At 34.8% G+C, this 21766-nt stretch overlaps 1 protein-coding gene across 3 annotated transcripts in view; it reads left to right on the top strand.

Annotated features, from left to right (window-relative positions):
- LOC138708975 (uncharacterized) overlaps window positions 1–21766 on the top strand; it is a 110772-nt gene that overhangs the window by 21912 nt on the left and 67094 nt on the right. The gene's annotated exons all lie outside the window — the stretch shown is intronic.

Genomic DNA, 21766 nt, shown 5'->3' with positions numbered 1-21766 from the left:
GGCAATAGTAGGCCTAGTAGTAATGGTAATAGTAGACTTAGTAGTAGTGGTAATAATAGGCCTAGTAGTAGTGGTAATAGTAGGCCTAGTATTAGTGGTAATAGTAGGCCTAGTTTTTGTGGTAATGGTAGGCCTAGTAGTAGTGAAACCTAGTTAGTAGTAGTGGTAATAATAGACCTAGTAGTAGTGGTAATAGTAGGCCTAGTAGTAGTAGTCATAGTAGACCTAGTAGTAGTAGTAATAATAGGCCTAACTAGGCCATCAGCTATATTTTCACTAATTTCTTTGCATTTAATACAACCAAAAACTAGAAGTACATACTGTACAATACGGAAATTACATTATTAATTCATTTATTGTGAAACAAAACAGTTTTAGACAGATATAGTCTGAGGATTTTCTTATGCCCTCTATTATAATCCACTGTAATATGATGGCGCCTAACCGTTACAGACATTGTTGAAACCAACCTTGTAAACCTGATTAATTTGTTTCTGGAAAAACTTTATCCAAGAAATATTCCGACATTCTGTAAACACATTCAAAGGAGGAACTGCATTTGGAACATTCTTCCAAATATTAAGATATGCATGCTTTCCTGAGCATCCTACAATAGTAGCTATGTTCGAACAATTATTTGCGGCGCAGTATTTCACCATTTTCTTATTATTTCCCTTCAAGTGTACTTATATTTATTCGTACTCCTCAATAAGCATGAACTGCTCGCACTCCCGGCGAAGCATCAACTTCCTTTAATGGCGGCCGAACAGCGGTTCAATTTTGTACGCGAAAGTAGCGCCGTTGGTGTCTCTAGTTATATATTACAAACTCTTTGCTTGTTCCTGCAATCAGAGGAGGCGAAAATGGGGGTGCGTTCGCAAAAAAAAAAAAAAAAAAAAGGAACAATGTAGCCAACACTATCACATAAAAATCCCCCGCAGCATAAACTACACTACAGAACTAGATCACAGTCTTAACAGTAAACCAGTTTTTAATACTTGTTTAGAAAACTGCTATTCTACTTTAATACAGAATTGTCGTGGCTCATGTCTATGACAGTTTGGTAAAATATAGATTATTGACCATATTTCTTCATTTCACCTAAGAGTCTGTGTATGTTAATGCAGTGGTTTCCAACCTTTTTGACTAACGACACACTTTACTGAACGCCCACGATATCGCGACACAATAATAATAATAATAATAATAATAATAATAATGGATGTATTAATGTTCAATAAAATTAGTGGAAAGATATACATTTAATGATTGAGTTAAATAAAAAGTGAAAATAAGGTAATGTTTAAAGCAAAATATAGAAATTTTCAAAACACTACCGTCCACACCTGTGGAGTAACGGCTAGCACGTCTGGCCGCGAAACCAGCTGGCTCGGGTTCGATTCCCGTTCGGGGCAAGTTACCTGGTTGGAGTTTTTTCCGGGGTTTTCCCTTGACCCAATATGAGCAAATGCTGGGTAACTTTCGGTGCTGGACCCCGGACTCATTTCACCGACATTATCACCTTCATCTCATTCAGACGCTAAATAACTTAAGCTGTTGAGAAAGCGTCGTAAAAGAACCTAGTAAAATGAAAAGAAAAATAAAAACACTGCCTAATTTATATACAGTGCACTTTAAAAGACAATCACTGAACGTTCTTAACTAGGGTTCCCAGACGTCCCGTAAAATACGGGATCATCCCGTTTTTCGCTAATGGGTCCCGTTGTCCCGAGAAAAGTCTCGGGACAGCTTTCTGTCCCGTATTTTAAAGTTCTAAACTGAGAAAAAATGGAAAAGTTACAATGTCTAATATGAAGCCAAAAAAAAAAAAAAAAAAAAAAACTGCAAACAAATCGACTGACACACTGGAGGTGCTTGAATCAATAGTACAGAGCTAACACTAGACTAGATTGACATTTCCGAAATTGCCGCTGGACTAATCCATACTTTTGTAGGATGTTTTAATAATAATCATATTATGATCTGCACACATAAGAACAAAAGTTCATCACTTGAGGAGTTACTTAAAATAAAATAAAATAAAATAAAATACAAATCAAGCTTTCAGGTATGACTCCCTGTAAAGTTGATTTGAATAATTTCGAGGGAAAAATTATTCCGAGGCAGGGCATCGAACCCGGGATCTTTGGTTAAATGTACCAACGCTCTACCAACTGAGCTACCCGGGAACTCTACCAGACACCGATCCAACTTTTGCCTCTAAGGGTGTTTCCGAGGTGGTGTTACAAAATTTCAGGGGTGATGGCGAAGGGCACATGTATCAATTTCAGATAAGGAACCTTGGTCCGGAAATGACCGAGTCGAGAGTTACAAGCAAAAATAGTTGTGTAGAAATGAAATAACTTATTCCTCTGTACACCTTATTTATGTGTATTTATCTATACATCTTACACATACTATATTCATCTGACGTTGTTTACGTTGTCTACTTACAGTATTCCGTTCAGTGCGCTGTCTGAGGGATGGGGACAGGAAACTACACTAAAGCAATGCAGAGAGCGTAATGTGTGACGGACATGGTCGGTCCTAATATGCACGTCTGTAGACAGCAGTGTATGTGTACAAGTTGCAGTGTCCAGTCTATCAGTCCTAGTGAAATGGAGGAGTACACGAGAGTGGAATAAGCAGACCTGATTTTCGAATACGCATGAGCCAATGGGAACAGTAGACAAGCTCACAGATTGTATCGGGCAAGTACCCACATAGGAAACATCTGGCCCATACCATCTTTCCACGACTGTTCCAAAGGTTAAGGGAAGGAGGGCACGTGGTGTCAAATTACAATTCCATCTCCACACAACTATTTTTGCTTATAATTTTCGACTCAGTCATTTCCGGACCATGGTTCCTGATCTCAAATTGATACATGTGCCCTTCGTCATCATCCCTGAAAGTTTTTAACACCACCTCGGAAACAACCTGTATATCCACAGATCTCAAAGTGGGCTGACATCCGTCAAGCAACCAACACTGAGTGCACACTAACTCTGTGTGACTTTAATTGTGGTTTTCTGTTAACAAACAGTGAAGCATATTATGCAAATGTAACTCAGTTGGTAGAGCGTTGACACGTTTAACCAAAGGCAACTAGTTCGATGCCCGGCACCGGAACAATTTTTCCTTCGAAATAATTCAAAATAAAATACAGTTATAACCAGACATCGGATTCTAGGGCAAATGCCTATTTTGTTTCTTTAGGAGAAAAGTAAAAATAATTATTAATATTTGTGTTTCATGGAAATTGAAAGGTATTCAAAGAGTTTTATAGTGCCCTAAAATGCCCTAAAACGGTTATTAGAGCCTAATTTGTTAATATTCGCCTAAAAATGCCTAACTCACTGTAAAGTTTCGCATTTTACTCTTACTTTTTATAATTTATACATGCATTCACTGCGAAATTTAAGGCATTTAAAAAGTGGAAAGTTTGCTTCACACCGGCCATGAAACCATTGATAAAGGAAACAAAATGTTTTGAATCTCACGACACTCGCAATAGATTTCACCGAATTTAACATGTTTGGAGGCATAAATGCCGACAAAGAACCAACATTAGTTTTGAAGCAGGCAACAATCATAACATGTGCTGCTACCGATTCAGAGATATACTATATTATAAAAATGACTGTTTTCGGTCTGAAACCGATTAGCTGTACTGCCCTTCAGAGTGTCATAAAATCACAATTTTTGGAGAAAGAGTGTTTTTGAAATATTTGCGAAAAGTCGTAAAACTGCGAATTAGTAGGGTAAACCGTTACAAAATATTTAAAAGAATGGCCCTCCTAGTGTTAACACTACCAGGAAATGCAACAATAAGTGGAACTTTGTATTTTTGTCCAATTGAATCTCAATAACAATGGTTCATTTGAATGCTCGTTAACAGTTGCTCTTTCCCTCACCTTATTTGTGTTGAGAAGTTTTGAGCGGTAGGACGTTTTCCTGTGAAGTTTAACTCGATAATGCCGAAAAATATAAGTGCAAAATCTACATTGATCCGGCAATGGCTAACAGAATATTCAGAATTCACTTATGATGGAAAAATAATATTCTGCAAGATTTGTAGCAAACAGGTATGCAACAATAGTTGAAATATATAAATTCTATTAATTTTAATGAGTAAGTCTATAATATTTATACATTGACTGAGCTATCCTGAGGTATAATTCTTTTTAAGACCACTACACTTTAACCTTTTAAATTCCGATAGTTAAAGTATTTGCAGGTCATTAAAATTTTGATTGTTCGAACCCACTAACTTTGTGATAGAAATACGGCAATACAACAATTAGGATTTTATTTTAATTCAGTTTACTTTACATTTTTAGATTTCGCAAGAAAAGAAGTGCCACCTAAAGCAGCATGTGCAAGGAGCGGCTCATAAGGCTAAAGCTCAGCAGAAAAATCAACTGCAACAAACTTTACTAACACAGCCTACTTCATCCAATCTCAGCAGCAATTTCTATGCTGATTTAACCAGAGCGTTTGTTGCTGCTAACATTCCCTGGAATGCAATTGAAAATCCGGTTTTAAGACAGTTTTTACAAAAATACTGCAAACAAAATATCCCATCTGTGTCGACCCTAAGAAAAAATTACTTAGACAGAATATACAATGAAACTTTAGCTTCCATTCGGGAGGATATAGGTGATTCTTACATATGGGTCTCTGTGGATGAAACCTCAGATCCTATGAATAGGTATATAGCAAATATGGTAGTAGGAAAACTTAGTCCTGATGGACCTTCGACTCCACACCTCGTATGTGTTAAGGAACTTTCGAAAGTGAATAGCCAAGCCATTGCTTATTTTGTAAATAAAGGCCTACAGTCTTTATACTCAGGTAATATAGACGATTCTAAAGTTCTGTTGTTTTGTACTGATGCTGCCTCATGCATGGTTGCTGCAGCTCCACTTCTTAAAACATTTTATCCTAACCTCACGCATGTAACCTGTCTAGCACATGGCCTTCACAGGGTTTCTGAAACAATCCGGAATGAATTTCCTCTTGTCAATTCGTTTATTTCTAACACAACAAAATGTTTTTGTAAAACCCCATCCAGGATTTCAATATTCAGAGAGAACTTTCCAGATATCCCACTCCCACCTCAGCCGGTTGTTACACGATGGGGAACCTGGATTCAGTCAGTGGTGTATTATTCTAAGTATTTTAAAGAAGTGGTCACAGTTATTGATAAATTACCTGAAACTGATAGTGCAGCGTGTGTGAAAGCAGTGAAAGATTGTCTGAATGACTCACGAGTGAAAAACGATATTGCCTACATAACATCAAACTTTTCTTTCATACCTGCAAGCATTGAACAATTAGAACGTGAAAAACACTCTCTTTGCAGCCAAATAGCAATAGTAAAGGAAGCTCAAGTGAACATACATTCTGCTTTGGGCGAAACTGGGAAAAAAGTTAAAAATAAGTGGGACAACGTATTAAATAAGAATATAGGATTTTCATTGTTGGAAAAAGTATCAAGAGTGATATCGGGGGAAAGTGTAAATGTTCCAGTAAGTATTGATGTTTCTATTGTACCTAATTTAAAATTTGCGCCTCTCACATCAGTTTCGGTTGAAAGAAGTTTTCTGCTTTCAAAATGATTCTCAGTGACAAAAGGCAAAGGTTAACTGTGGAGAATTTAGAAAAAATTCTGGTGGTGTACTGTGCAGATAATTATAATAAAGTCTGAGCATGGAACTGAATTTCAATAACTTAAAATGAGTAATCTTGATATCAATAATCATTATTTCATTAGTTTTAATATAATAAATTTGTGCAGCTCTGTTTATAAATATAATATAGTATTCTTTTTTAATGTTTAAACATACTTTTTTGTGCGTATTTTAGTGTATAACTAAAAATTTCAGTGAAAGAAATAAGTATGATACCTTGATGTGCCTAAAATGCCTATTTTCATTAAAATAGAGCCTAATTTTACAAATTTTGAGCTTATTTTAGGCGCCTAAAACTGCAATTTTTAGTGCCTAAAAATCCGATGTCTACTCATAATATTTAATCAGTGTTTCAACAATACTATTATTAAATGAATAACTAATAAATACTTACCCTCATCTAAAGATTAGGAAGATTAAAATTGAGATCAAACCTAATAATTTTATCCTTCTTGGGAGAAGATCTAAAAATATCAATATTCATACACGTTCAGAAGAATTATAGAAACACATACTTAGTGGCCAGTAATAGTAACAATAATAATAATAATAATAATAATAATAATAATAATAATACTTACTTACTGGCTTTTAAGGAACCCGGAGGTTCATTGCCGCCCTCACATAAGCCCGCCATTGGTCCCTATCCTGAGCAAGATTAATCCAGTCTCTATCATCATATCCCACCTCCCTCAAATCCATTTTAATATTTTCTTCCCATCTACGTCTCGGCCTCCCTAAAGGTATTTTTCCCTCCGGCCTCCCAACTAACACTCTACCCTACATGCATTTCTGGATTCGTCCATACGTACTACATGCCCTGCCCATCTCAATAATAATAATAATAATAATAATAATAATAATAATAATAATACATTATTCAGCATGGCAATTCATGTTTCTGTATACTCCTAATTCAACCGTTGAGCAAAGTAAACATATTACATTTTGTCCGACAGAACAACAAAAAAGTTCTCCTTCTCATTCTTTACAAAACCACCTCTTACTGCTTGTAGAGACAGAGTCTGTAGAGCGACATGATACCGTCACTGCTTGGCTTGAGTACGTGAATGAAACACGCAGCAATGTACAGGAAACTCCTCGTACCCGTTTGAATGTCTGTGATTACGCGATGTAATAACGACACCCGCTTTGGTCACCGCTGTACTAAGATCACTTAAACTAGAAAATGTTTGAACTCACTCTTCCCCCAGCGTACAGGACAAATCCACCATTATCAGGCGCTACTCTCCCAGAATCTCCTTTGATTGCGACCCACACTGTGTAGCCGAGGTTGTTCTGAAGATGGAACTGGCGAGTATTTACCAGTCCGATTGCAGTGAGACAAAGCACCAGAAGCACGACTGCCATGTAGAAAGAGTTCATCCGCTATGCAAAATTTGTGTCTTTCCTAGAAAACATTGCCTTTCCTGTTAAATTGCGTCACCTACCGTACATCAGGAATCAAGTAGAGTAGGAAAATCCTGTAACTCAGGTATGAGACGATATTAGCTCCCAATCACGGTACAAGAGCTCGACCTTGATCACGGGCGCATAGCGCATCGACTGTAACGTAAACAACAGGGATGTACATGCACATGCCAAGAATAAAGGCAGCAATTATTACAATAACTTGCGTTACTAAATTTCTAGCTATGTAATAGGGCTAATTATTATTCAGTTATTTAATATATATGTACATATATAAACAAACCGCAATGGGAAGGGTGTTTTAGGAACAAAAAGAGAAATAGGAAAAGTTAATTGTATGTAAACCATTTTCTTGTTAAAAGCAATTATTTATGTAAATACTTCACTTCATTGGTTAGGAGAAACTAAAAGGGTCTACCTGCTCGACGTGTGTGATCTCTAAGTACTTTTGTGTATCTGTTGAAAAAATAACGACAATATTGATTGTATGACTGTGAAAATGTAGTCCTTACTCTCCAGTCCTGATTATGTAATGAGTTTTCTTAGAGTAATTTGTGAGATGCACGGAACACAAAAAAACAAATTGATTAAATTAAGATATTGAGAGCCATCATAATTTTTGGGGTGAATCATTTAAGGGGATATGTATGACTTTTAAAACTTCCACACTTTTCAGTCAAACATTTGTGAAATTTAAACTATATAAACAGATCTATAATAATATCTGTACAAAATTTGGTGCAATTAGGTCTAATAGTTTTGAAATTATATTTTTAAGTATATCTTATATTGACGTTACTAAAAAAAGCTCCTTGCATCAAAGTTTTCAAAATGTTTAGTTCATATTTGCTCAAAATCTTGAAAATAGTTATTGGAATAAAAGTGAATTGGCTTTTTGAGCTTAGTAATAGTATAAGTTAAAGTGCAATCAAAGATAAAATATCATTTCTAAATTAAAGAAACACGTAGTCTAATAAAAGTAAATATCCAGAAACAAGCAACAAATAAAACATCAACAATACATTTAAAATAAAGAAATAAAAGGAATCTAGATACAATCTACTGACCCAAATGTAAATTAATTTATCTTCGATGTCAATTCCGAAATCAATTTATTTCTCTCTTCTCCTGAATAATGCCTATATTTTTTTATGTTGTCTCATAATGCCGCTTTATGTTTCTTTTTTTTTGCAAATGATATTTTTTTACACAAACACTGGACTTCATCACCATGTTCGAAGCATAAACATTGTATCTTCCACTCTTCCTTGAACTTTATTGTATGAGCGCTTTTGTTCCGTCATGATGCGCTGTGTTCTAAGATCTGTACATCCTTTAGCAATATTTACAGGTAAAAGAGCTCCGCGCGCGCGCTGCGGGCAGAAAATAGCTCTCGCCCGCAAATATTAGTCACCATCGCAAGACTGCTGCAACTGTTGCGGACTCCCGATAACTGAACTCACTGTCGCATTGAACCAGCGATTCGAAAACTAACGTTATCTCTTTCCCCTTCAGAAGAAGACGTCATCGATCAGCGTAATAGGCACATAGTTTGGGGGAAATTTGAAAACATTGAACCTACAGTTTTCATTTTTGCACACACATTATTTGGAATTTAAATAGTATACCTATTAATTTCCAGCTCAAATATTTTGCACATTTTTAACCCTGCATTACTCAGGTGGGGTGTGGTAAACCCCGGTGCGTATATTTCAACGAAAATCTAAGAGATGGAGCTAGTGTGTACTCTGTGCATCTGTATACATTTCAATCACATCCACAAGAATTCACTTAAGAAATTGTTTAAGTGAACTAAAAATAGTATATTTAATTGCGTTTATCTGATTTCTGAAACTTGCGGAAAAATATATTAGTTATTTAAAATCGGGTTTGTGAAACCCCACCTGAGCAATGGTGAGAATATTTATAACATGAGTAACGCAGGATTAAGAGTGCTTCAAAAATATGTAATTTTTTTCATCTCGTATGAATTTTTTAAACTGAAATTTTTAAATATGTTCAACATACTGGCATTAACAATAAATAGTATAGAAATGTTTAAGTGAGCTCATCAGTATTATCTAAAAAATAGGTTATAATAATGTAGCTCAAGTGCGAAAAAAAATACCAAGACTTCACAAATTATTTTTTTCTTTAATTCTTTGAAAATCTATTGAGATATATGAGGCACTCTGAATACAAGTGGTGCAAGTCCAAAAATTAAACATTTGCTAATTCAAGATTGAATAAATACAACAGTGTAAGATCTTTCCAAATGAATAGTAAAATGAAACTATTATTTAATGATTGTCAATAGATGGTAGCACTTTACCAGAACACTGAAACAGAATGCCAATTTTTCAGAAGACAAGGGAAACAATCCCACCTCACTTAGCATCTGTGATATTTGCTTTGCGGTTTGTTCTTTTCTTCACTATTATGTTATTTTCATTTGTGCGATGAATTGAAAAATTATTAGAATCGAAATAAACTGGAAGCAAGTGATATAATGAAAATATAAAGAAATACTGTAAACAATTCACACAATTACTTATGCATTAGTTACGTTATGGTTATGTTATAACTAGACATCGGATTTTTAGGCACTAAAAATTGCAGTTTTAGGCGCCTAAAATAAGCTCAAAATTTGTAAAATTAGGCTCTATTTTAATGAAAATAGGCATTTTAGGCACATCAAGGTATCATACTTATTTCTTTCACTGAAATTTTTAGTTATACACTAAAATACGCACAAAAAAGTATGTTTAAACATTAAAAAAGAATACTATATTATATTTATAAACAGAGCTGCACAAATTTATTATATTAAAACTAATGAAATAATGATTATTGATATCAAGATTACTCATTTTAAGTTATTGAAATTCAGTTCCATGCTCAGACTTTATTATAATTATCTGCACAGTACACCACCAGAATTTTTTCTAAATTCTCCACAGTTAACCTTTGCCTTTTGTCACTGAGAATCATTTTGAAAGCAGAAAACTTCTTTCAACCGAAACTGATGTGAGAGGCGCAAATTTTAAATTAGGTACAATAGAAACATCAATACTTACTGGAACATTTACACTTTCCCCCGATATCACTCTTGATACTTTTTCCAACAATGAAAATCCTACATTCTTATTTAATACGTTGTCCCACTTATTTTTAACTTTTTTCCCAGTTTCGCCCAAAGCAGAATGTATGTTCACTTGAGCTTCCTTTACTATTGCTATTTGGCTACAAAGAGATTGTTTTTCACGTTCTAATTGTTCAATGCTTGCAGGTATGAAAGAAAAGTTTGATGTTATGTAGGCAATATCGTTTTTCACTCGTGAGTCATTCAGACAATCTTTCACTGCTTTCACACACGCTGCACTATCAGTTTCAGGTAATTTATCAATAACTGTGACCACTTCTTTAAAATACTTAGAATAATACACCACTGACTGAATCCAGGTTCCCCATCGTGTAACAACCGGCTGAGGTGGGAGTGGGATATCTGGAAAGTTCTCTCTGAATATTGAAATCCTGGATGGGGTTTTACAAAAACATTTTGTTGTGTTAGAAATAAACGAATTGACAAGAGGAAATTCATTCCGGATTGTTTCAGAAACCCTGTGAAGGCCATGTGCTAGACAGGTTACATGCGTGAGGTTAGGATAAAATGTTTTAAGAAGTGGAGCTGCAGCAACCATGCATGAGGCAGCATCAGTACAAAACAACAGAACTTTAGAATCGTCTATATTACCTGAGTATAAAGACTGTAGGCCTTTATTTACAAAATAAGCAATGGCTTGGCTATTCACTTTCGAAAGTTCCTTAACACATACGAGGTGTGGAGTCGAAGGTCCATCAGGACTAAGTTTTCCTACTACCATATTTGCTATATACCTATTCATAGGATCTGAGGTTTCATCCACAGAGACCCATATGTAAGAATCACCTATATCCTCCCGAATGGAAGCTAAAGTTTCATTGTATATTCTGTCTAAGTAATTTTTTCTTAGGGTCGACACAGATGGGATATTTTGTTTGCAGTATTTTTGTAAAAACTGTCTTAAAACCGGATTTTCAATTGCATTCCAGGGAATGTTAGCAGCAACAAACGCTCTGGTTAAATCAGCATAGAAATTGCTGCTGAGATTAGATGAAGTAGGCTGTGTTAGTAAAGTTTGTTGCAGTTGATTTTTCTGCTGAGCTTTAGCCTTATGAGCCGCTCCTTGCACATGCTGCTTTAGGTGGCACTTCTTTTCTTGCGAAATCTAAAAATGTAAAGTAAACTGAATTAAAATAAAATCCTAATTGTTGTATTGCCGTATTTCTATCACAAAGTTAGTGGGTTCGAACAATCAAAATTTTAATGACCTGCAAATACTTTAACTATCGGAATTTAAAAGGTTAAAGTGTAGTGGTCTTAAAAAGAATTATACCTCAGGATAGCTCAGTCAATGTATAAATATTATAGACCTACTCATTAAAATTAATAGAATTTATATATTTCAACTATTGTTGCATACCTGTTTGCTACAAATCTTGCAAAATATTATTTTTCCATCATAAGTGAATTCTGAATATTCTGTTAGCCATTGCCGAATCAATGTAGATTTTGCACTTATATTTTTCGGCATTATCCCGTTAAACTTCACAGGAAAACGTCCTACCGCTCAAAACTTCTCAACACAAATAAGGTGAGGGAAAGAGCAACTGTTAACGAGCATTCAAATGAACCATTGTTATTGAGATTCAATTGGACAAAAATACAAAGTTCCACTTATTGTTGCATTTCCTGGTAGTGTTAACACTAGGTGGGCCATTCTTTTAAATATTTTGTAACGGTTTACCCTACTAATTCGCAGTTTTACGACTTTTCACAAATATTTCAAAAACACTCTTTCTCCAAAAATTGTGATTTTATGACACTCTGAAGGGCAGTACAGCTAATCGGTTTCAGACCGAAAACAGTCATTTTTATAATATAGTATATCTCTGAATCGGTAGCAGCACATGTTATGATTGTTGCCTGCTTCAAAACTAAGGTTGGTTCTTTGTCGGCATTTATGCCTCCAAACATGTTAAATTCGGTGAAATCTATTGCGAGTGTCGTGAGATTCAAAACATTTTGTTTCCTTTATCAATGGTTTCATGGCCGGTGTGAAGCAAACTTTCCACTTTTTAAATGCCTTAAATTTCGCAGTGAATGCATGTATAAATTATAAAAAGTAAGAGTAAAATGCGAAACTTTACAGTGAGTTAGGCATTTTTAGGCGAATATTAACAAATTAGGCTCTAATAACCGTTTTAGGGCATTTTAGGGCACTATAAAACTCTTTGAATACCTTTCAATTTCCATGAAACACAAATATTAATAATTATTTTTACTTTTCTCCTAAAGAAACAAAATAGGCATTTGCCCTAGAATCCGATGTCTGATTATGAGCCAACGAACTGTTAAACGCCAGTACTGGACATGTCTTAAATCATAGCCAGAAAGAAAAAGATGAGATAAATAAATGTAAGAAAGTCGGCTACCTAATGGAGTTTGAAATATCTCGTGCTCTAAAGCTTTTTAATAGAACTGAATTCCTCGAAAGGGTAATAATTAACATAGCTTAAATAACTTGTCCATAAGAAGTTTTTAAATTTGAAAAGCTACGAATTTCTCGACCAAGTATCGAGAGAAGAATTAAATTTAGAAAATTCCTGATTATATTCAAGAGGAAAGTAAAAAAATTAAGCAAAAAAAATCGTATATTATTCACGGGCTCTTGATGACAGCAGTGACATTACTGATACAGCAAAGTTTGAGATTTTTATCCGCCGGATTGATCAAGATGTTAGTACACGAGCCAACACTGGTTATAGTTTTCATGCCACGTACCTTTCCTCCGTCTCCTTAGTTCATAGGCTGTCTGTCTCATGTAATCACTCCATCTCGAGTTTTGGTCACCGCTGCCTTAGAATCTGAGAAATAAAAGTCCTACTCTAGACTAATATCCTACTTTTCTCTACGAAAGATGCCTGGGCCTGTTTTATAAAAGTGTAGTAAGATGTTAGTGTTTTTTACTATATTAAATTTAGATTTCTACCATAGCTCATGGGGTTTTCCCTCAACCCAATACGAGCAAATGCTGGGTAACTTTCGGTGTTGGACCCCGGACTCATTTCACCGGCATTATCACCTTCATATCATTCAGACGCTAAATAACCTGAGATGTTGATACAGCGTCGCAAAATAACCCAATAAAATAAAAATAAAAATAAAAAACCATAGCTCAGTTTCATGTTTTATAAAATTGTTACTACCTTAGCAAAATTTTTACTCTAGTAGACTATAGCTTACTTCAGCCGTGGCGAAAAATGCCATCGTGCGCCGAGCCACTGTGTAACCTGCAACGTGCATAGCACCTATGGAGGGAGGCGGACACCCGAAGGGGAAGTGAAGCAATTGTCTGACTTATTAACGGTTTTTCATTTTCCTTACGTCAAGCACTTAAATAAAATTATATACAGTACAAGGCTACAAACTAATGTTTAGGACGTGTAACGAAGAAAGAAATGAACAAGAAAACATAGGACACATTATCACAACCTAAAATTAACTGTCTTCAGAATGTCTCTGGGACAAAGTTTCAAAATCAGGAATTATGTCACTTACTGCCAGTCTTAGTTGATCACGAAGATATTTGTCTGTCTGTCGTGATATAAATTTGATTTTTACTATTTTTTTGTTGAAAATAATTTTTCACAAACGTAAGTTACAGCGAACATGGCTTCAACAGAGCAAGCGAAAGAACGAAGCTTCAAATATTTATTTTTTTCCAAAGATTTGAAAAGTTCAACATTTGTCAAGTCCTTACATCTAGCTTTCATTTAACATCACATTGTAAATCTGTGAGTTTAAATTGACTATTACACTTTTACTACGTCACACTACTTTCGACCAATAAAACTGTACGAAAGGACGTCTTTCAACCAATCATGGCTGCTTATCGCACAATTTTATCGCGTCCCTAGCATTTGTTTAATTTTATCGCGTCCCTAGCATTTGTTTATTTTTATCACTGCCCTAGCATTTATTTCTTTGTTTGCCAACATTTCAAACTGCACTGGTCTAGACGTCAAAAAACAGAAAATTACAAACCACTCCAATCGATGCACATCACTTTCAAATATGAGTCGCATTGGCATTCAAGAACAAGAATTAATAAAGATCACTCGTCATATATGAAGAGTACCATTCGGAAATCCTGAATAAGTTGAGGGATACACCATGTACACCAATGAGTTCACTTCTTTTACGCACACATCCAATATAACATCAAGTGAACCACCAACCACTAAAACATTCAAATTTGAAAATTTGTACTGTCAATAATTGTTTCTTTTAAAATTATTCATGTTTATTTTTATTTCATCATCGTTAATTACAACGTTTCTTGTTTATTTCATCATCCCTAATTAAAACTTTTCTAACACTTGTTTATATTATTTAGGTTATGTTTATTATAGCTTCTGCTATACATTATGGATAGTCACGTATCAGAGATTGTTTAATACTAAGATATATTGAAAATCATCTGTCAAGTGACGTTGATTACTGGGATCCGGATGATTGAAGTGAAATGCAAATGTTTTAATAAAAATGAAACTGAATTGACAAAGCCTTCTTGACTAGTAACAGTCCACAGAGTTCAATGATGATTCAGTAGTTGGCACAGCTGATACCAGTAACAAGAAAACATAATCATAAAACACTACTGCCATCTAGCGTAATGTTGAGATGATACAATAATAAATTTGAAGACAGTTGTATTTTCGTAAGCCAATTAATATTTTATTGTATTGGAGTACTTTGTTACTTCTAATCTTAATATTCTTAATTCTAATCGTGTAATAGTCAATTAAATCCCACTCGAGTTTTGATTTTCTCTAGATAAATCAAAACCTCTAGTGAGATTACTGTTGAAGATCTAACCGCATTATTCGTACATATGCTGAAAAAGGATCGATGTACAGAGATGATGATGATGATGATGATAATAATAATAATAATAATAATAATAATAATAATAATAACAACAACACTTAACCTTTTAATGTTTCATCAGTAACATGTACTGTAGTAACTTATAATGCCGTTTTATGTTATACAACCGTTTTCCTCGTAATACTTGTGAACAAATCATACATTTAATATCCTCATCATATTGTCAGCAAAAAATATGCATCCTCCTATCCTACTTGAAAGTTTCGTTTTTATAGAGGTACATGGTTTCGAGAGAGATATTGCGACGATACGCCACTCGCAGGTCAGAGAAAAATACAAATGGAACGGAGTTTGAATCCAGTGAGTGAAAGGGTGGGGGTTGTAGGTAGGAAGCAAGGGAAATGCACTGCGAGCCACAATGTGCTCGTGAGTCGCATTTTCGCCACGGCTGGCTTACTTGATAATACTTACTGTACGAATAGACTTCGAATTTCAGGTCCCGATGGGGAAAATACAGGCTAACTGATAGCGGAGTGTTGGACGGAGTTGGGGTAAGAGGCTAGGGCTTGTTTACTTTTTCCTGTCTGGTTGGAGGTTTGGTACTTACTACAGAGTATTTCACTTTAAGAGAAAAACATTGAACATATGAAGGGGTGTTCCATGAACTATTTATAAGTCTTTTCTTGAGAATTAGGAATTAATTAGTTTCCTTTAATTCACTAAATACAATCTCATGGAGAACTAGATCGATTTCAAGTGCTAAATAGTAATATGCGTTACAAGAGAGGTATGTTGAAGTTTTCATGTTCGAGGAAAAGTTTGAAAAAGCGAAACGTAGTTGAGATTTTTTAATTTCCGAGAATTGAAAGAAAACATACCGCTCGTGTATCGTACATTATTTTGTGCGAAGATCGTTTATTAAATGTACCTGAAAGAGGAATTTCTAATTAGTTGCAATGAAATCTCCATCTTGGTTTCTGTTCAATGACGGCAAATTTGCAAAACAAAAATATCTATCTTCAACATTGTTGCTTTAAAATGTTTTCTGTGTTTACTATACTCCAGCAGGCCGTTATATACGTTTGTCTTTTTATTCCCCCCTAGTCTATAAATGCGAACTTAAAACAAACGGCTTCCTTAATGTTACATGCATCACGAATGCAGTAACTTTAGTGGAGTTGTAGAGTTTACTTAATTTTTGCAAATATTTAAAAACAATAATTAACAGTGCAATTTAGGTGAAATTGCAGTGGTAAGTTTCCAATTTATAATTATTACTATATTGAACGTCTCTAAAAATAATAGACTATGTTAAAAGCCCAAAGCAGTAAAATCAATATGTCACTTAAGCGGTTAGAAGAGGGAAATTGTTATGTGTGTTCGGTTGGGAATACTGAATGTGGAATTTTAGACTTACCGCGGATTGGTTTTGTGCGGAAACCAAGCAAATACGCACGATCTCGCACAAATATTGTTACACCTCTAAAAGTACCATATAAGCCTATTTAATTTGCGAATAACGTGGTAACAGCTAAATTGATGGAATAGCCAACTGCTTTCTTGCCAAACAGCCCTGCTGTGGTACTTAACAGACAAGTAGGAGTGGTACAGTTGAGACCAAGATTTCGCACTGTTAAAACACGTAGAATATTGTCTGCGTTTATTAGGACAAAGTGCACAAAATTTAACTATCAACAAAACAATAAAGGCATTAGGTATGTAACTTAAGTTCATGTTTGATTATAATGTGAATTTAATAACGGGAAACGTGTGCTGGAAATTATATTAAATCTGTATTATAAACACTTCTTAACAGTTAAAAACGGAAAACGTGTGCTGCACGTAACAGTGGAAGGCAGAGAGACTAACCACTCCGTCAAGGGCGAGGTAGGCGTATTTTTAGTGCAGCAATTGAAGAGAAAGTTATGCTCAAAGACATTGTAATCGTTCGGTTGAAGGAATGAAGAAATTGTCGGAAAGTAGCTAGTTTTATTGAGCAGTGTCGCGCGGAAAGATTATTATAAATTGGTTCTAACAAAATGCAAATTCTCAAAACAGAAAATTTAGAACTAGATAATCAAGCAAAGCCAATTATAAATGTGTTAATAGGAAATTAATTAGTTTTTAACTGTAATATTGATATGTATCAGCAGCCATAGAGAGCAATGATGTCAATGAATTCATTAATAATAAGTTAATTATTCATAATTTAAGACACGATAAGAATAAAGTTTCTATTTCTAACCACAATTTTTTTTACTGTCTTTGCCACTGTATACTGTAATACTTAATATTCACTAATTATTTGCATCGTTATGGTCATTGTAGTTTGAGTGGGTAAAAACATTTAGGTGTCTGAAATCGTATATTTGGCTGCCTGAAATTGTATTTTATGTGCCTAAAACTCTTTTCTAATGCTTAATTTTTTTTTAATTTAGAACCTAGTTGAGATGCCTAAAAGTTGGTTGTGGCCTAAATGTCCGAAGTATAGTTACAATGTATATAAGATATAATGTACAAGGACATAATTTATTTTTACTTCAATTTTTATTGTACCTGAGTTTTTGAATGTACTTCACTCCCACCCCTTCTACTAATGACGTTCAACCGTCCTCCACACAGATTCAAGACCGCATATACAGTCATAGTAGCCTTACGGTCATAGTAAACAGTACGTTCCAAAAATATGTTCGCGTTTTCCAGTGACGAAAGAGCTTTCAATATTGAATCATTTTCGCACAGGTACTGTCGTCCATTTGCCTACGTCATATCCCGGTTTCCCCCACCAGCTTTTATTGGCCAGCTAGTGGCTGGGCTGTCTTAGCTTCTCTCTCAGAACATTAATTTCTGTTAGGAATTGGACGTATACGTAATATTATACCCAACAACTGTTTAAAATAACTTAAATAGAAGGGCCTTGTTAAGTAATTAACTGTCACGTGATTTCCTCCCTTTCTACGACCCTACGACATAACCACTTGGACGGAGAGTAGATAGCATGTCTGAGTAATTTCATCTTTTCGGATAGGGCTAGAAGTGAAGATTGAATTTGCAGTACGTAAGGTACTCTTTTATAGAGTAGATACGGAATTATTTCAACATGAATTACTAGTACGAAGAACGAAACTGGTAATTGGGATTAGGTACAATACTCTATAGTGCGATAATATGCACATTAGAACTGAAGTCTGTATCGAAATGAACGGCAACCATTTAAAAAAATGTGTTTAAATATCCATATTATGATTATTCTTCAATTTAACTTCATTCTCTATATTGTATGCTAATGTGTTGTAAACAGTATAATATACACTGCATAATGAATACGTCCGAATGGACAGCTCAGTTCGTGAGTAAAAACACTCATTGTTAATACTGTACTGTATTTTGATTAAACAAAAACCTGATGAAAATGATCAAACTCAAAAGCGCAATATTTCCTAGTTTACGTAAATGGATGAACTACTTTTCTTCCCTCCTATACCTAGTAAAGTGATTTGTTTGTATATTACGCCAGTATCATCGAACTCCAGTCGTGGAACGGGGTAGCAAACGGCGTTGATCCAGAGGTATAGGCAAGTTAATATTAAAAATGTTAGTAAAAATAAAATGATGTCCCTGTATATGTTTTTGCAGGAATCATTATGGCATTAATAGGTTTTTTTAATAATTTGAGCGGATTCGACGTACCTATCTTGTGCGATAAACTTGTGAGAAGTCTGTACGTTTAGGAAGGGAGTGAGACAGAGATACTATACCTCACTCTTTCTTCTAAATGAGGCGTCCTGTGGCAACAGTGTACTAGGCAAGACCAATAAGACCAATGCTTCTTACTTAAGCTGGAATCCTCTATAGAGCTGAAGCTGGGGCAGTTGGGACTACGTCAAGTCATTGTGATGTCGGAAACGAAATTAAATTTGAACAAATTTTTAAATATATATTATTAAATTCTTTTCACAAAAAGCCTTATAGTAGAAATGTTTTCAAATGGAAAAATGCGACACATTATTGCTGTCAAAAAATATACAGCCTTTAATTACGGACTAAAATTTATAATGACATGAAGTACCGGTATCTATATTTAAAAATTATACTGTATAGACACAAATTAGAAATTGGAGATATTTAGAGTACGTGATTTAAATTAGTATTGTTATATTTAACATACTGTATATTTTAAACAAATTATGTTATTAATCTGTGATGCCGGTACTTAATTTTAATTCATTTTATTCTTAGTTTAGTCTATTTTGTTATCAAGTTAACCTAAAAAAAACTTTTATTTTTACGTCTTACTAATATTAAATTCTTACTAAATAGAATACTGCAGTTATTTTCAATTTAAGTATAATATTATCTTCGTTTCTTGGTAATGAATTTTACTCATACGGGGGTTAGGTTTATATTATAATCATATTGTTTTCTAAATGTTTTTTCTAAATATTTTTTCTTTTGTAATAATCGAATTAGTTTCAGACAAGTATATTTGTGTGACCTATATTTTATAATTACTGTGTTTATGTCGCTGCTTTTCCTTATTTTGTAAATTATGTAGACCTACAGTTACACATTTTATGTGTTCTGAAAATTTATAATTATTGTTTATATAACGCCGCTCGCAACTGCAGAGGTTATATCAGAATCACCGGTGTGCCGGAATTTTGTCTCGCAGTTCTTTTACATGTCAGTAAATCTACAGACATGAGCCTGTCGCATTTAAACACACTTAAATGCCATCTATCTAGGCTGGGATCGAACCCGCAGTCGACCTGGTTGGCGAGTTGGTATAGCGCTGGCCTTCTATACCCAAGGTTGCGGGTTCGATCCCGGGCCAGGTCGATGGCATGTAAGTGTGCTTAAATGCGACAGGCACATGTCAGTAAATTTACTGGCATGTAAAAGAACTCCTGCGGGACAAAATTCCGGCACATCCGGCGACGCTGATATAACCTCTGCAGTTGCGAGCGTCGTTAAATAAAACATAACATTTTTTTTTCGAACCCGCAATCTCGAGCACAGAAGGCCAGCGCTATACCGACTACGCTTATGTGTTCTGATATTGTAATAATAAAGTATTATTATTATTATTATTATTATTATTATTATTATTATGTTTCTACATCCTAGAGATGGTAACGCGACGTATCCTATTACCCTCCCTCCTTGGTAGCATGAGGGTTAAATACTGGAGATTCCGGATATTTTCTGCGGAATTTTCTACACTGTCTTCTTCACGAATCACTCTAACGGTAAAGTATCGTAAATGAAAACACGCTGTTCCACACTGAACTCCATGACACTACACAAATGTCACAGTGACTTGGATAAATGAAAAAATAAACGAACTAGGCCCTACTTGTTACTGCGACTCAAAACATCACCGCGTCTAACCTACTTTCAAGAACGGGAAATAGAGACGACGTTCTCGCCACTTCCCTTCCTGCCGTCCAGTTATAAAAGGAACAAATTGTATGTAAAACTTTAATGTTATCAGAATCTTCTTAAGACATTAAACTTGAAATGAAAAGAATCAACTCAACAGTGCTGATAATTTTATTTCACATGTAATCAATGAGGCCTACGGTACCGGTACAAAGTATTATTTCGTTATATGTATCAAAAGAGAATTGACACAGAGTACAGTTTACTTTAAATGGACAAGACGTCAAACCTATGCTGTATGTTACAAATATTTGACAAAACAACTGAATTCATAATAATGACGGTAAATTAAAACAGAAAAACTCTTTCTTTAAAAGCTACTAAATGAAATAGATGGACCCATGCAGTCACGATGTGGGACCCCTACGTCGGAAAGAGAGGACAGGGAAGACCACGGCTCAGATGGTCTGGCATGTTTACCAAAGATGTGGGGAAACAATGGTCGAGGACAGCAAAGAACAGAGTTTTATGGAAAGAACTAGGGAAGGTCATTGCAAATAGATAACGTAATCAGTGTTAAGATATTGTAAATAGTAAAGTCAGTATTAGTGAAAGTGTAAGATGAGTTTTGTAAATAGTAAAGTCAGTGTTGAGAAAATGTCAGGTAAATAGTGTAAACAGCAATCAGTGTTTGTCAAAGTGCAGGTGTCAGTATAATGTGTGTAGTGCAAGAAAAAAAAACGAACAAAGAACAGAGTGCTGAGCCTAGTCAAAGTTGAATAGCACAATAGTCATATGCGTTACAAGAGCGGTATGTTGAAGTTTTCATGTTCGAAGAAAAGTTTGAAAAAGCGAAACGTAGTTGAGATTTTTTAATTTCCGAGAATTGAAAGAAAACATATACCGCTCGTGTATCGTACATTATTTTGTGCGAAGATCGTTTATTACATACCTGAAAGAGGAATTTCTAATCAGTTGCAATGAAATCTCCAGCTTAGTTTCTGTTCAATGACGGAAAATTTGCAAAACAAAAATATCTATCTTCAACATTGTTGCTTTAAAATGTTTTCTGTGTTTATTATACTCCAGCAGGCCGTGATATACGTATGTTTTTTTTCCCCCCCAGTCTATGATGAGTCTGAAATCTTGTTGATTTTTTCACGGTTTCCTTAATGTTACTTGCATCACGAATGCAGTGACTTTGGTGGAAAATTGTTATGTGTGTTCGGTTGGGAATACTGAATGTGGAATTTTAGACTTTCCG

This window comes from Periplaneta americana, chromosome 11 (genome assembly GCF_040183065.1).
Source record: "Periplaneta americana isolate PAMFEO1 chromosome 11, P.americana_PAMFEO1_priV1, whole genome shotgun sequence".
NCBI classification, from domain to species: Eukaryota; Metazoa; Arthropoda; class Insecta; order Blattodea; family Blattidae; genus Periplaneta; species Periplaneta americana.
This window is presented reverse-complemented; position numbering and strand designations above follow the sequence as displayed.